At 39.5% G+C, this 17,213-nt stretch overlaps 1 pseudogene; it reads left to right on the top strand.

Annotated features, from left to right (window-relative positions):
* The first annotated feature begins 14,532 nt into the window (after positions 1–14,532).
* LOC103257632 lies at positions 14,533–15,129 on the top strand (annotated as a pseudogene).
* The last annotated feature ends 2,084 nt before the right edge of the window (positions 15,130–17,213 follow it).

The following is a 17,213-nucleotide window of genomic DNA, read 5'->3' as shown; positions in this document are numbered from 1 at the left end:
CTTCTGATTTTCCAGATCACTAAACTTCCCTCTTGCCAATGCTGACACCATCTCATGACAAATAATATCAATGCATTGTGATGCTAACTTCTCATTCCCTTTAGGGGTTTAAAGAGAAAGAAAAATGAGACTGAAGGAAGACAGAAAACCCAATGCCCTCTTAGCCATAATTCCCTTTGGAAAACGTGCCTCTCAACTCACTTCTTCCCTTTCTCTGGATAGCCCTCTCAAGCCAGGAACAAAGATCTGAGCAAACTCAGCACCTCCTCAAGTTTGAGTCAATGATTTATAGACTCATTTCTACCCTAATGACTCCCAACAGTAACAGTGATTCATTTGGGCAGCCACGATTCTGCTCACATTGAAAACAACTTTTGACTTTTATGTACATACATTCAGACTCCACATCTTTGTCATAAATAAACTCCCTCTCATGACAGTGAAGTGGAAGCTGGCACAGTTTTGGAACAGTATCTCTTGTTTCTAGAGTCCATATGTCATGAAGGTAGCCATGGAAATAAGATTCCGATGGACTGTTAGCTCTGTAAGTACAAGGACCTTGTCTATCTTGTTAACTACTGCATCCTCAGCATCTAGTACTTTCCCTGGTACATAATAGGCTCTCCACAAATGATAATAGCTAATATTTATTGAGCACATACTATGTGCCAAAGCACTATTCTAAGAGTTTTCTACAAAGAAGCTTATTTGATTCTCCAAGAAACCCTGTGAGGTATTATCATCTGCATTGTAAGATATGGAAACTAAAGCACAGAATTGTTACGCAACCTGTTTTATGACACACATATATAAGCAAAGAACTTGGGATTTGAACTTGGGCAGTCTGACCAAAGAGCTAGTGATTGTAAGAATTAGGCTATACTGGCTCTAGGTGATTAAGTGGCTGAGGATTCTGGTCTAAAGGGGAGATTGTGCTTATCTTCCTCCTTTCTTTCCTTCTTTCCTTCTCTCTCTCTCTCTCTCTCTCTCTCTCTCTCTCTCTCTCTCTCTCTCTCTCTCTCTGAATTGGAATCTCACTCTGTAACCCAGACTAGAGCACAGTGGCATGATCACAGCTCGCCACAGCCACAGCTTCCTGGGCTCAGGCAATCCTTCCACCTCAGCCTCTGGCGTAGCTGGAACTACAGGCACACAGCACCCCTGACTGACTAATTTTTTTATTTTTTATAGAGACAAGGTTTTGCTACGCTGCCTGGACTGGTCTCGAACACCTGGGTTCAAGCAATCCTTTCACCTCGGCCTCCCAAATTGCTGGGATTACAGGCAAAAGCCACTGTACCTGGCATCCTTCTCCTTTCTGGTCCATCCGCACATGAGCCTGAAGAGGTTAACGGCACTGATTTAAATACTGCATTGTCCAGGTGACAATCTATCGTCAAAGGAATTTGACTCTACCTTGTAAATAAAAAGAACTTTGGTAGCCCAGGCAACATTACATTCTCTCATATGAGACTGCAGTTTGTTCTGTCCCTTGGTCCCTTGGCTATGCACGATACCCATAAGTTTTCTGAAATAAAACAAGGATGCTGGATGGTAATTTGTCACTTTTAGCAAAACCAGCATCTTCCTTCAGGATGGCCATGCATCTCACAAGTCTTTTGGTAGTAATATTTGAGCTGGATTCTGATGAAAAAAGTCCCCTTGGATATAAAATTTCCTCCTCTCCAAATATCTGTTCTTATTTCTCATCAGAAAAAAAACAGGGAAAAAATAAATGTCCTCAGTTTGGGCTGAATTTACACTCGAAATTTCATATCTCAGTAGCACTGTGGTCTTTAAATGCGTGTGTGTCTTTCATAATGGTTACCCAGGTGATTTTAGTCTCTCCAGAACATTTACCTTCTGATCCTGTTTTAAAAGAGATGATACCACTAAAAAGCTGCTTTAAACTTGAAAGCAGAACCTCAACACTCAGAGGAAATGCTTATAAGGAAGAAAGATGATTTTGACCTATATACGAACATTTGGGACTAAAGTGGTTATTACTCTTCAAGAGCCCTACAAATAGCCAACTTTTCCAGAATTGAAAAGAAAATTCAGAGACATCATTCTTACTGAATCTTGAACATTTCCCTTTGTTTTCTAGTAAAGTAAATACTACATCAAGCACCATCACTGTAGTCTGATCTTATGAATTCCCTGTGCCAGCTAGCTAGAGCCCAGATGACCTGGTTGGATGTTTCATAGGCCACCAGGCCACAGCATGATACATGTGCTGAGAAGAGGACCATGCGAGAAGAACCAGACCTGCTCCACCTCTAAAATTTCTCTTTTTTCCACATCCTTATCCACTCTATCAGCAAATCTTAGCACCTCTCCCACCTGAACTCAGCAGCCCCAAACCCACTCATTCTCCCCATCTCCATAACTGCTCTCCAGTTCAAGATCAAAGTAACCATTAATCTACTTTCTATCTTTGTCTACACATGGCACCATGCAATTTATGGTGTGACTGGACTCTTTAACATAGTGTAATGTTTTCGAGGTTCATCCAAGTTGTAGCATGCATCAGGACCTTCTTCCTTTTTATTGTCCAATGGCATTCTACTGTATGAATGTGTCCTGTTTTGTTTATCTATTCACAGAGTGATGGGTGTTTAGGCTGTTTTCCTTTTGGGGCTATTATGAATAATCCTGCTGTGAACTTCTGTGTACAAGTTTTTGTGTAGGCATATGTTTTCACTTATGTTGGGTAGATACCTAGAGTGGAATTCCAGGTCATATGCCAAATCTATTGTTTAACACTTTGAGGAACTGCTAAACTGTTTTCCCAAAGTGGCTGCACCATTTATATTCCCAATCAGCCCTGTGCCAAACGGTTCCAATTTCTCCACATACTCACTGATATTTGTTATTGTCTGTCATTTTGATTATAGCCATCCTAGTGGGTGTAAAGTGGTATCTTATTGTGATTTTGATTTGCATTTTTCTAACAGCTAATGATGTTGAGCATCTTTTCATGTTCTTGTTGGTCTCTTGCATATCTTCTTTGGAGAAATATCTGTTCAGATCCTTTGCTCGTTTTTTGAACTGGCTTGTTTGTATTTTTGATATTGATTTGTATTTTTTCTACATTCTAGATGCTCACTTCTTATCAGATACATGATACGCAAATATCTTCTCCCATTCTTCAGGTTGTCTTTTCACTTTCTCGGTAGTGTCATTTGAAGCATAAAAGTTTGAATTTTTTAAAAAGTCTATTTTTTTCTTTTGCCTCTTATCCTTCTAAGAAATCATTATCAAACCCAAGGTCTTGAAGACGTATGCCTATGCTTTCTTCTAAGAGTTTTATAGCCTTGGCTCTTCTATTTAGCTCAGCAACCTATTTTGAGTTCATTTTTGTGTGTGGTATTTTTTTCCATGTGAATATCCAGTTATGCCAGCACCATTTATTGAAATGATTATTCTCTTCCCAACTGAATTGTTTGACATTCTTGTTGAAAATCAATTCATGATAAATGTAAGAGTTTATTTTTGGACTTTAAATTCTATTCACTGATCTATACGTCTATCCTTATGCCACTATCACACTGTATTGGCTACTGTAGCTTTGTAGTAAGCTTTGAAGTGAGTCTTCCAACTTTATTCTTCTATTTTCTGCTTCTATTCCATTAAAGAAAAAAGTATTCAATAATATTTGTTAAAGTCCAGTAAGGAATACTTTTTACAGAACCATCAAGATAAGATCAGAAACCACTGCAGTGAGTCTTGTAGTAAGGGAGAGAGATTGGACTCGAGTTAAAATTCAGCCTGGGTAAGTGAGGATTTGTAGCCAAGGAGCAGGGTGGGAGTCAGTGGATGGAAAATTACTAACAGGAAACAGAATCCTGAGTAAGAGAGATTCTGGCTAAAATGACCTAGCAGGATTTTTGCTGAAGACAGACCAGGTTGATCAAACAGCACCTAGGAGATGGAGGAGGATGAAGAACCTGATCAGATACCAAGGATGTTCAGATATTGAGAATGGAGGCATTCTTGCTAAACTGACAGCAGGGTTCTTTGCTAAAATGGAATTTTACAAGCAAGTGCACAAAGGTGCCTAGAAGAAGGTTCAGAAACCTTGTCTAAAGTTTGTCCAAGTAGAATAGCTTTGTCAATTCTTGCTACACAATAGCAACAATTTAGATATAGGCATAGATGATATAACTATAGATATATAGTTTTATGTGTACATATGCACACACATCACAAGATCCTGTTATTTAACATGTTCATAAAGCATATATATTTTATACAACAATTTAAAATGTATTTTGATAATTATATTGTAATATCATTATCTTCTGTATTTTCACTTATACATAGAATTTTGTGTGTGGGGGGATGTTGTACTTAAAACACCTTTCCTCAATCCACTTTCTACTCCATAACCGTAATCGTATCACCTCCCTGCTGAAACTCTCCAATTGCCTTCAATGGCACAGAGTAAAATTCACACACCTGCCTGGCCCCTGTCCATTCACTGACCCCTCTGAGTCCACTTTTCCCATATTCTTTCCTTTTGAAACTCACCAACTCCTTTCTGTTTTTAAAATCCCCAGACCATTTCCCACCAGGGATTTTGCTCTAGCTCTTTCTTCCCCACCTGCCTGGAATCTTCTTCTTCCTGGTCTCAGAAAGGAGTGTCTGCTAAGCAGCCAAGTCTTACCTTCAGTCCTGGCTTCCTGCCACCTGATGTGGTGACATCAATCCTAGTAGAAAACTCATAAAGCCTACGGACACTTTCTCAGAAGATGTTTTTAAACATCTAAAGCAAAATATATAGACTGACAAAGAAAGCAAATATTGTAATGCATTTACCAAAATATTAAAGAAACAGGTGATATAATATGCATGCTTCTTTATTACTGCATTAAGTAGTAAGATCTAGTTGTTGGTCTCATGACCATCATGACTTTGAAGTCATAGGAACAGAAAAGACATTTCAAGATACCCATAAGTGCCATAATGTGGTAAGAAGATATCTGTGATTTCCACTGGTGACAAGTCACAAGCATTGCTGTTACTAGTGTGGCTTTTTTCTCTCTAATCATAATTATATAGTGTTCATTTCAATTTGAGATTAAAGAAAATGAAAGGTTGTCTTTTTTTACCATGAAGTTAAAAGGCACCCCGAGTTCCTTTCTGGCTTAAAGCTTCAGTAAGCATAGAGTGGAACTGGGAATCTGCCTTTTTAATAGCCCCCAAGTGATTCCACCTATATCGGTATGATATATGACACTGGGAGAAACTGTGACGTAAGAAATGCAACGTATCAGAAAGTCACTTCCCTTGTGCTAAATTTCCTCTTTAGGGGGGTCTATGTTGCTATCATGGACTTGGGTTTCAAGGACCTTTCAAGAGACCATGTTAAAAAGCAGCTCTCCCTGGGTATATTCAGCTATACTCTGGGAGGAAAAATTGAGCCCCAGAAACTCAGGGTGAGGTATAGACCACCTATCCAGAAGCCCGAAGGCCTCAGAGAAACTGTGGGCCTATTTACAGAGGAGGCTCTGCCCCTGTAAGTCAGCAAAGTCATATGCCTCAGGCCAAGAGAATGTTAAGCACAAATTAAAGAGTTGGAATGCTGAAGAAAATAAATGCATTGGCCCCAAAATATTTTTTAAAAGTCATAAAATCTAAAATTAATGTAAGAAAAGTTCAGTTAAAGGTTTACAATGTAACATTTAGTAAACTAGTCAACTGCAACTAAAAGTAAATTAAATTACAGGCTCGTGCTACTTAATGACAGAGATACGTTCTGAGAAATGCGTCAATAGGCAATTTCATCGTTGTGTGAACATCATACCGTACTTACACAAACCTAGATGGTAGAGCGAACTACAGACCTAGTCTATGTGATATAACCTGTTGCTCCTAGGCTGCAAACATGGACAGCATGTTACTGTGTTGAATGCTGTCAGCAATTGTAACACAATGTGTGTATCTAAACATAGAAAAGGTATAACACAAATATGGTATTGAAACCGTATGGGACCACTATCATGTATGTGGTTCATCATTGACCAAAACATTGTTATTAGGTGCATAACTGTATATATAAAGTGATACTTCCAAAAGTGAATGTGCCCAGGGACAGCAAGGTCTGAAAATGTCTCTTCTACCCCAAACCAACCCTCCTCCACCCCTCAACCCTACTTCACTCCAAGTTAGAAAGCACAGTGCTAATTAGTCACCAAAGGCTGTCATTTAAAGAAACCTCAAATCTCAAAAATTCAAAGCGATCAGGGAAACTACATCCTTCATTCCAGCCCGGTTTCTGTGAACTTTTACTTCCTTCATCCCTTGGGACACTGCCGAGTCTCCTATAATCTCTCTAAAATGCCCTTTTGAACCCAGTCACATGTCACAACTTCAAATGTCCACAGGGATCTAGGAGATCATTTGATTCCTTACACAGTACAAGGAAAGTCTCTTGGGCCTATGTATTTTTTAAAACTTTCTTTTTAGGGAGAGAATCTTACTTTGTTGCCCAGGCTGTATTCAAACTCCCAGGCTCAAGCAATCTCCTAACTCAGTCTCCTAAGTAGCTGGGATTAAGACACGTGCCACCATGCCCAGTCTATGATAATTATCTGAAATTGAAAAGAAAATATATATATGTATTTCCATAATATAAAAATTTTAAAAATGAAATGATTTTCAACACTAAAATGATATAATCCTTACTAAACCCTTTTTGACCAAAAACATCCATATTAAATGTGGATTAAATTTATTTGATATGATGTGGAATGAGACCTCTTAATGTAAGAATGCCTAGAGCCCCATGAAATTTTTAAACAACCTTAGGGCTAAGTGAGAAATAAAATGGAGAAAAGTGAAAACTGATGGTCAGCAAACTGATGCCACACTCCTGTATTGGCTCTGGAGCTGTGGCAAGCATATGTCATTTCTGCAAGTGACATGTGTTACTTAGCTCCAGCTACTTGTTTTCTCCTGGAAAAAAAGTTTCCACATTGCCAGGTAGTACTATTTCTAAGAAAAGTCAGGAATCTGGATTCTTCCACAAAATTTCCAATTTCCAAATGTTGACAACTGATTCAAGGTTTTAATAAACAATCATTAGACCACAGCAAAACTGGGCTGCACTGGCTTTGTAAACATGGGTGCAGAGCACTAATTCGTATCTAAGACAGAAAATATAAGGCATCTCCCTCTGGGTACTCAGAACATGCAAGTCCCAAGATCTTTAACAGGGAATAGGAGGGTAGGATGTAGGAATGAGCAGGAGAGCATACTGTAAACTACTTAAACCTGTACTTATAGGTTCAGAATTAGGTTGAATGTGAATATTATAAGATTATTTGAAGAATAATTAGTTCGATAATGAGTCTGCAGGTTAAAAGTGCTTGTTTTGCCCCTGGGCTTAGGGTCACTGTCTCTGCTGTGTGAAGAGTCAGCAATAATTAGAAGAACCCACAGTGCCAAACTAAATTAAAATTTTTCAAACCGTTACTCACTGTATGGTATAATTTTGTTTCGTGTTCCCAAGATGAAGAAACTCGAATTAAGTCTCTATTCATTACAAAAATAGGCTAACTAATTTAAGGCTATGAACTATCTGTTTGTCGATGATATTGAATGGTTTCTATTTGCTGAAACAGATCATTCTACACTAAAAATGGCAGTTGATCATAAGCCAATGATTTATTTAATAGCACTCAATTGTACTGAACTCTGAAAATGTAATGGGTCTCAGCAGACCCTCCTGCTTGCTATTTTTCTGAAAATAAAATATTGATGTAATTGGATTTCCCACCCACATTGATCCTTGAATGCACAGATGGGATCCATTTAAGCAAAAATTGGGAAATGAAGAATTTTTGATAATCACTGAATAAAGTTATTTATATCAGGACACTCGGAGTGCATTCGACTAACCTGCTTTGAAATCCATAGAAACCTTTGGATGGTCGTTTCAAAAATTCTGTCATTGTTGTAGAATCCCAAGTAAAAGTCAGAAAGGAAAAATAAATCCACAAATAAACCCTTAAAGAGAAGCAACATTCAAAAATACATCATGGACCATATCTTCGTGATACCAGAACAACTGGTTGGTTCAGTCAGTTTAATGAAGAAAATGCCACAAAACCAGTTGTTTAGCATCTTTTAAGAGAAAAACAAAACGGGTTATTAATTGAATCTTCCACTTTTCAACCTGGTAGTTTATTATTGTATGGACATAGCTTGAATCACACCCTACAAACCGCCAATTCGATGATGGGACGGTGTCAGCAAGACCACAGGGTTGAGCTTTTAATAAGATGGGCTTACACTAATGAAAGTTCTTTTGGTCTTTTCTTTTAGTTTTTCTCTGTTTTCTTTAGTCATTAACCTCTGGACTAATCCTGTTAATAGAATGATTTTGCCTGATTTTTGAAATGTCTTCTCTGATCCGATTCAACTTGAGCAATTGAAATGCTTTCTTTCATCAGCATTCAAAAGGTAGCATTAGCAACAGCGACAATAAAAAGGCTCAAATCCCTGCTGAATTTTCCCATCATTTCTACTACAAGATAAACAACTCCCTAGAGTATTTAAGTTCTCAGCATTTGGATAATTAAATAGTTTTTGTCTTGAACATAGACCACACCCTCACAACAAGGGTTTGGTCAAATGGCGCCACCCAAAGGTTATTTCAAGATCTGTCACTTTTTTGCTGTTAAGGAAAAAAATGGCTTCCTTCCCTTACCTTCAGCCTCCTGTGGGAGCAAGTCTTCACCTGGAGTTGTACTCCAAAAGTGATATGAATAGTGGCTTATAAATTAGATCATATTTTAAGTACACTGGGGATACCGACAGTTTAAAGAACTTTGTTGTGAATCTTCTTGTAAAGTGAGTAATACCTTCTCTATGATTTTGGATTAATTTTTCCTTGAGTAAATGCACCTAAAAAAAATATGTTTTCATCTTCCCCCACAACAGATGAAATGTGATCAAAACAAAGTCCATAGTCAGAAACCGTGGGTCTTAGTCTATCTCCTTTACTGACCAGTCAGGTAATGTTGAGAAACTTGCTAAACCTCTCTGGGCCAGGGTTTTTCCGTCTATGAATGGGGAGTAATGATCATTTTTACTGTTCAGAGTCTTCAAGGAATTAAATAAGATTTTGTTTTGTTTTGTTTTGCTTTTTTAATGTGAGGGTGTTTTGGAGATTATCGTAGACTATTAGTGCTCTACGATGTAGTCGTTAATAATAATTATGGTCATGGTGCGAAAGAGAATACTTGGCTGGTTATCAAAGCAACTACAGGGGGTACTGAAATTGCCAACCTGATCCTTTAAACACCATTGGGAATAACATTCTTGGTTTGAAGAGATCTGTGAAGGTCAGTTTTCTGGCCCTCAATATTTCCTTAAAATGCCTTATCAAAACCAGTTCAGCTGGAGACTCCCTCTGAAACTATAATGAGTCTCTGAATATACACATAGATGCAGACCTCTGGCATATTATTAAATTAGCACACGAAGGAGTCCCTTGTGTTTCCTGGGGCAAACTAAGGAAAGTCTAGCTTCATGTTTTTTAACATTTTAGTAGCTCATTTCTTTTTCTCTGGGGAATCCTGTGCACATTTTCTGTAGTAAAGAGGTAATTGGTAAATATTTTAGATTTTATTTTTCCCTCTTGATCCATGGAGAAATGTGAGTGTGGTGGGCAGGTAGGCATTCAAATGGTAACCAGGGTAGATGAGGGAATTTATACAAATTAGTATGCCAAGAGTCTAATATTAGTATTAGACTCTAGCCTGAATATTACAGCAAGCCAAATTTATTCCTCCAATTGTATTCTGAAAAAAATGTACCAACACCTTGTAAAAGTCTGAATCAAGGCTGTGTAAGGGTATTTTTTTGAAGCCACTTAATGGGAGAACAATGACTAGTAAAAAGGGGTCTAAAATTAGTTTCTTACACCAGGTCTCCCCAAGATGTGATAAAATCGAATACACGGGAGGTCTCCACCCTGCTCTCTACCCCACTCCCCTGAAACATTATGCAATATGTGGGGAATTGTTTTACCTACATTTGTCTCTTTTCTGCACAATCAAAAAGAGGGCTTGAGCTTAAGTTCCCAAGCCTAAAAAATACAAAAGGTGTGTTGCATACTTTAGCCCAAAACTAACCTATAGGTAAAATGCATTAGGTTACAGAATGAAGATTAACACAAAATCAAAAGACCTTAGAATGCTAATACTGAAAAGGCATTCAAATAAATCATTGGGGCTTTGTTATACATCAGTATGTTTTGGTATCATGAACCAGGTTCCTAGGGTTTGATCATTCTTAATAGACAAAAATCAATCTGAGGATCTCCACACCTGACGACTTCAAACTTCCAAATATGGAGAACTCAGCTTAGTCAAGGTCCTGCTATTAGTGAAAACCCTGCCCTGGAGGCTACATTCATATTGTACCATCCACAATAACCCACTATTTCCATGGTGTCTTTTACTCTTGTTTTCACTGCAACAAAGTTTTGCATTGTAAGGCTTTTGATGTCTTATAAAGCAACCTACATATACATTATCAGACTGAGATTATTCATCATTTACAGAGGAAAAACTCATTCCTGAGATGTAGATAATATACCTTACATCCTTCTAGAGAGGGATTCCAAGCACTGGTTAGACCACATGGCCACTGAGGTGTCTGAAACCATGGTATTCTATTACCACTATAAAATACCCAATGATGTCTAGTGTAATCTGGAGGAAATAGCACACATTGAGCTAATACTCTCTAAATTCCCTGCACTATCTCCCAGAGCCTTCACATACCCAACAACTAAACGATATCACCTCATCCTCCTCTTGTGATGACTCAGAGTCTAACTTGGTAGAGACCCAAGACTTCTCTTACAAACAGGTCCATTCAGTGACTGACCCAGCAACTTCTTCACGCAAGACCAATGTACCAGACACACTGTTGAGAAGACATGTGGCTATTACTATGTCTCACAGAGAAATCATCCAACCCTCTAACCTCCCCTCATCCCACATTTGGGTCTCCATTGTTGCCTGTTTTTCCTGTTTGGGACCTGCTGCACAAATTCTATTACCCTTCATCCTTAGTTCTGCCAATGCCATCTGCTCATTCACTGACTTGGGTTCCGCCCCTTATTGTTGTTTCTGTTGCAACAAAGCCCCAGTGTCCTGTATGGTTAGGAAGATTTTTTTTTTAAGTAGATTCCTCTCTGTTCACATCAACTGCAGTATCATTTGATATTATTTCAAGAGCCCTATCTACATATCTCCCAGGGCTTAGAGATATGTGCCAGATGCCTAGAAAAGCGTTGCTCTATAGACCCTACTGTTGTTGGTGCAAGAGTTGAGCCAGGAGCCAACAACTTGGCATGTTCTTTTAAAAAAAATTTTTTTTAATAGAGACAAGGTCTTGCTATGTTGCCCAATCTGGTCTCAAACTCCTGGGCTCAAGAAATCCTCCTGCTTCAGTCTCCCAAAGTGCTGGGATTACAGGTGTGAACCACTGACCCAGTCACTTGGCAGGTTCTCACAGGATGTAGGGCCCATGAGCACACAGCATACATCTGCTTTCTGAGGCCTCTAAAGTCAGGTCCGGGACCCTTGAGCCTAAAGAAGCAGTGTGCAGAAGTTGCCACAGCTTTAATGCATAAAAGGCTTCCCCAAATTCTGGATTTTCAAGTACCTGGACACCATTCTCCAATAGCTTCACATGCCTGACTTCTCATTGTTCTTGTGTCTACTCAAATGTCACATTTTCAGAAAGAAATTCTCTAAACACACTTAAAATCCACTGGAGGTCAAACCTCACCTCTATCTGCATCATTCTCTAACCCACTACCGTGATTATTTGTTTTCAGGTACTGAAAACTTGCTGAATTTTGTATGTTTTTTTCTATCTCTCTCCCATGGCTAGAATGTGACCTTCACAAGGACAGAACCCTTGTCTATCTCTTTTATAGCTACTAGAAAAGCCCCAGCCTTGATGAGATTTTCAATAAATATTTGTTTTAATGAATGAATAAGTGGATGAATGAATGAATGAATGGGTAAGTTAGCTATGAATGAATCAGTCTACCATTACTAGTGCCCATGTATGTGCCAAGAACTGTATTAAACATTTTGTATACATTATCAAAGTGATTTTCAAAAAACCAATATTTAAACATGCAAGGCCTCGTAGGAAATGTGATATATGACAGAGAAAATGAAACATAAATGAAAAGCCCAAAGGAAGAAATGATAGACTCCCAGCCCTTTCTACTTCTTGGAAGTCTCTTGTTGTTGTCTCACATAATTATCTTTCTAAGGTATTGGAAACGAATTCTCATCAGTCCCATTATATGGATTAGAAATATAAGGCTCAGGGAAATTAAATGACTTGTCTAAGGTCATATAAGCTAATAAGTTATAGCATAAGGTTAAACACCCACTTTGTCTGACTCTAAAGCCCTCTTTCAGTCATGATTCTAAAGAGCTTGTACGTTCTTTGAAATCCTGGGGAACTCTTTCCAGAATTAGTTAACATTAGGTTGGTATTTTCAAAGCTTATTTAAATAGGATTGGAATGGCTTATTGTAGTGTTTAACAACTAATTGCTGTAGGTATATGAAGAATGACTTTTTCTTAATGAAAAATTTCAGGATGATATTACAATGTGAATATTCTCAGAAAGTACTCTCATGTGACATTGACTTCAATGTTAATACCAGAAAGTATATTCATTTTTTTCCACAGATCATTCTTAAAGCCCAAGTATTTAAGAATCTTCATTGAGACAAATTCTATTATATGAAAAGTAGCTGCTTGGCAGGTTCCAAGAATTTAATAAATCTCTACAGGAAGATGCTGGTTTCAAAAGGAAATTTCAAAAGAGACTCAAGAATACTATCTGTTGTCTTGTATTTGCATTACAAATAAAGCAGCTTTTTTTTTTTTACTAGCTGTGAGAAACCAGAGAAAACAAGAATGTTCGTTTTACATCATTTGGCAAGTGGTATTATGTTACCTTTTTTCCTTTTAATATGAGAAGCCCACAGATTTCATAGTGCAGATTTGCAGCTCCAGAACTCTTGCTAAAAGGTCTGTGGAATATCACTTTCACCAAGCCACATTACTTTGGAGTCATCTGTTTTTGAGATGACCTCCGTGAGAAAAAATGACAGTCACAACACGGGAGCTGCTTCCTTGAACCTTACACTCTTCTGCGTTTTACTTTTACTATTCATTGCTGTGCATTCCACATTCTGTGTGCGCATGTGTGGTAGAATACACATAACATCAAATTTACTATTTTAACCACTTTGAGGTGTACAGTTCAGTGACATCAAGTTAATATACATGATTGTGCAACCATCACCACCATCCATCTGCAGAACCTCTTCATCTTCCCAAACAGAAAGTCTGTACTCATTAAACAGTAACTCCCATCTCCTCCTTCTCCTTAGTCCTGGGTAACCACTGTTCTACTTTCTGCCCATATTAATTTAACCATTTTGGTACCTCATATAAGTAGAATCATGCAATATTTCTTGTCTTTTTGTCAGTCCGTGTTCTTAACACACGACCTTTATTTCCTTTAAAAGAAAGGGCATTCTCTGGTGTCCACCATGAAGTTATATAGGGTCCTGGTGCTTTGAAAAGCTTATTATTTTTTAACACTGGGTTTCCACTCAGTAGTAATTGTGTTAATGAGTCTGCAACATTTAGTGAAACAAATTATTAAGATTATATCACTTGGTCTTTCCTTCATTAAAAACAAAAAAGCATGGGGAGAATTAATAAGCCCCTTTCCCAAGGATAAAAGGACAATAATTGGTACAAGCCAGGTTATAGAACTGTCTACAAAGTCAGGAACTACAGTCACAGTGAACTGAAATGGGAAGGGACCAAAAGAAATAATAATTTTTGTTCCTAGAGGCTTTTGTGAGTTTCTGTTATTTTGTTCATGATTTTAATCTCTGTACCCTTCTCTGTTTCCCCTGTGTTGGTTAGTAGGGGGAAAAAAAATAGAGAAAAAGAAACTTCCTGCATGTGGGGTTGGGGGTTAGACTTGGAGGAAACATAGGAAACAGCAAAAAAAGGAGGGAGCCAGGTGTTTCCAGTCCTTTTTGCAACCAGTCTGGGGAAACAAGAAGTCCAGAAGGAAAAGTTAGTGGTGGCAGTTTGGAAAGGAGAAGCAAGCAGGCAGCAACCCCGGGACTCTAGGAAGAAGAAGCCCAGGAAACCGCTCCAGGACACAAGACAGGCCCAGCCCCTTGGGATGGTGGGGCAGGTGGCTACATCAGCCCCTGGCTCATTCAGGGCCAGCTCCGATGCTCTGATCAGCACAGCCCCAAGATAAAAGCCTCTGGGAGGGGTTAACACAAGAGGACTTCCTGCAGCCCTGACCTGTACGGATGCCAGTTTAAAAACTGAGAGATGGACAACCATTGCAGTACATTGAGCTCCATAGAGACAGGGCCGGGGCAGGCGAGAGCCGGACGGGCACTGGGCGACTCGGTGCCAAGCGGAGGAAAAATAACCGAACATGGGCAAAGGAGATCCCAAGAAGCCGAGAGGCAAACTGTCATCATACGCATTCTTTGTGCAAACTCGCCAGGAGGAGCACAAGAAGAAGCACCCGGATGCTTCCGTCAACTTCTGAGAGTTGTCTAAGAAGTGCTCAGAGAGGTGGAAGACCATGTCTGCAAAAGAGAAGGTAAAATTTGAAGACATGGCAAAGGCCGACAAGGCCCGTTACGAAAGAGAAATGAAAACCTATATCCCTCCCAAAGGGCAAACAAAAAAGAAGTTCAAGGATGCCAACGCTCCCAAGAGGCCTCCCTCGGCCTTCTTCTTGTTCTGATCTGCGTATCGCCCCAAAATCAAAGGAGAGCACCCCGGCCTGTCCATCGGGGATGTCGTAAAGAAGCTGGGAGAGATGTGGAGTGACACTGCTGCGGGTGGCAAGCAGCCTTAGGAGAAGAAGGCGGCGAGGCTGAAGGAGAAACACGAAAAGGATATTGCTGCTTACCGAGCCAAAGGCAGGCCCCATGCGGCGAAAAAAGAAGCTGTCAAGGCAGAAAAGAGCAAGAAAAAGAAGGAAGAGGAGGACGAAGGTGAAGAAGATGATGATGATGAATAAGTTGGTTCTATTTTTTTTTTCGTGCCTCTAAGGCATTTAACCCCCCAGTACACAACTCACTCCTTTTAAAGAAAAAAATTGAAATGTAAGGTTATGTAAGATTTGTTTTTAAACTGCACAGTGTCTTTTTTTGTATAGTTAACACACTACCGAATGTGTCTTTAGATAGCCCTGTCCTGGTGGTGTTTTCAAGAGCCACTAACCTTGCCTGGTACAGTATGGGGGTTGCAAATTGGCATGGAAATTTAAAGCAGGTTCTTGTTGGTGCACAGCACAAATTAGTTATATATGGGGATGGTAGTTTTCTCATCTTCAGGTGTCTCTGATGCAGCTTGTATGAAATAGTTGTTGTTCTATTAACCGAATACTACTCTGTAATTGCAAAAAAAAAAAAACTTGCAGCTGTTTTATTGACATTCTGAATGCTTCTAAGTAAATACAATTTTTTTTTATTTAAAAAAAAAAAACAACTGAGAGATGGTCCTGGTTCCAGAGTCCTCCCAGCACATCTGTATCAGGATACTGGTGATTGGACAGATGTCAACCTGCAGGGGTGGGCTTAGGAGGAGGCATGGGCAGCAGAGTCACATTTAAGGAAAAATACCCTGTTTGAATGCTTTTCCATTTACCGCCTTCCCTATCACTTCTAACCACATGGTGCCCGGTCATCCTCCATTCCTGCATTCACCTCCACAATGCAGACAATCAAGCATGGATTCCATAGATCTCTCTGGAGCCATGAGGATGCCCTGAAGCCTTGGGGTTGATTTCTAAGAATGCCCTATTGTGCTTCTGCACTCAAATATTGACCTCTCTGCCTCTCTGCTTTACGATATGGATAAATAAGGTGATGAGGGTAAGAATGTAATAAGGGAGAAATAGAGCTGACATTTACAATTGGTTTTTACACCATGCTGCCGCTTATTCATACTTTGAGGGCCGGAGTGCTTTGCTCACCCAAGAAAATCACTACATGGACAGAGGAAAAATCAGTCAACTCTCAGGTTTGTGATCAATTAACATGGATAAGAACTGCCTTGTTCCTCACCCTTTTTCCTATGTTTCATTTCTGTCAGGGGCTGGGAACTAGGTCTACTCATGGCTTAAGCCTACCACAATGGAGACTTGCCTTAGTTTCCTAGGGCTGCCATATCAAAGTAACACAAACTGAGTGGCTTAAACGAGAGGCATTTATTGTCTCATAGTTCTGAAGGCTGAAAGTCCACAGTTAAGGTGTTAGTGAGGTCTTGCTCCCTTTGAGACTCAGGGTAGACTCCTTCCTTACCTCTTTCTAGCATCTGGTTGTGCCTGTGGACCCGTGGCATCCTTTGGCTTGCAGTGGCATCATCCCAATCTCCACCTCTGTCCTCATGGCATTCTCCCTGTGTGTCCTGTCTTTGCATGGCAGACCCTCACTAGTGTCTTCATCTTAACTTGATTATATCACAAAGACCCTATTTCCAAATAAGGTAATATTTCACAGGTACTGGGGTTTGGGACTACAATATATTTCTGAGGACACGATTCAACCCACAGCAAGACTCTGATTTCAAACTCTTGCCTCATCTGGGGCCCAGCCTCCTTGCCTTGATTCAGACTAAGTCCAAAACCATTCCCCAAGACTCTAATATTCTGTTCCCAGTCCCTCTTTTTTGAATTTTAATTCTCCTTGACTGGCAAATGAGACTTCTAGTCACTAATCCCAACCTGAAAAATATATTGATCCTTTGGTATTTGCCTGGCTACTCGGACTTTAAGGCTAAAAGGCATGTGGTTTCAGGAAATAACTCAGACTTGTCCTGAGTACCCGGTCCCAAGCTCTGTCACAGCCATCGCCTCTAAGTCCACCCTGGGATCAAGCCCTTCCTGGTCCACCAGCTCTAGAGGCCTCCTGAGATCTCCCTTTAATGAATCCAGAACCGGTTCCTATCATTTGCCAGGCCTGGCACAGTCCAAATAGAGCATTCATTTTCCAAAACCAAACATTCCTAGTTTGTTTTTTCTACATTTCAAATAAGGATTATGTTCATGATGCTGAAAATACTAACTTCTCTACCTGTACCCCCATGCAATTCCAGTACAAC

This window comes from Carlito syrichta, unplaced genomic scaffold, assembly GCF_000164805.1.
Source record: "Carlito syrichta isolate Samal-C Ts95f unplaced genomic scaffold, Tarsius_syrichta-2.0.1 Scaffold301822, whole genome shotgun sequence".
NCBI lineage: Eukaryota > Metazoa > Chordata > Mammalia > Primates > Tarsiidae > Carlito > Carlito syrichta.
The sequence above is the reverse complement of the archived record's forward strand: the minus strand, read 5'-3'. Positions and strand labels throughout refer to the sequence as shown.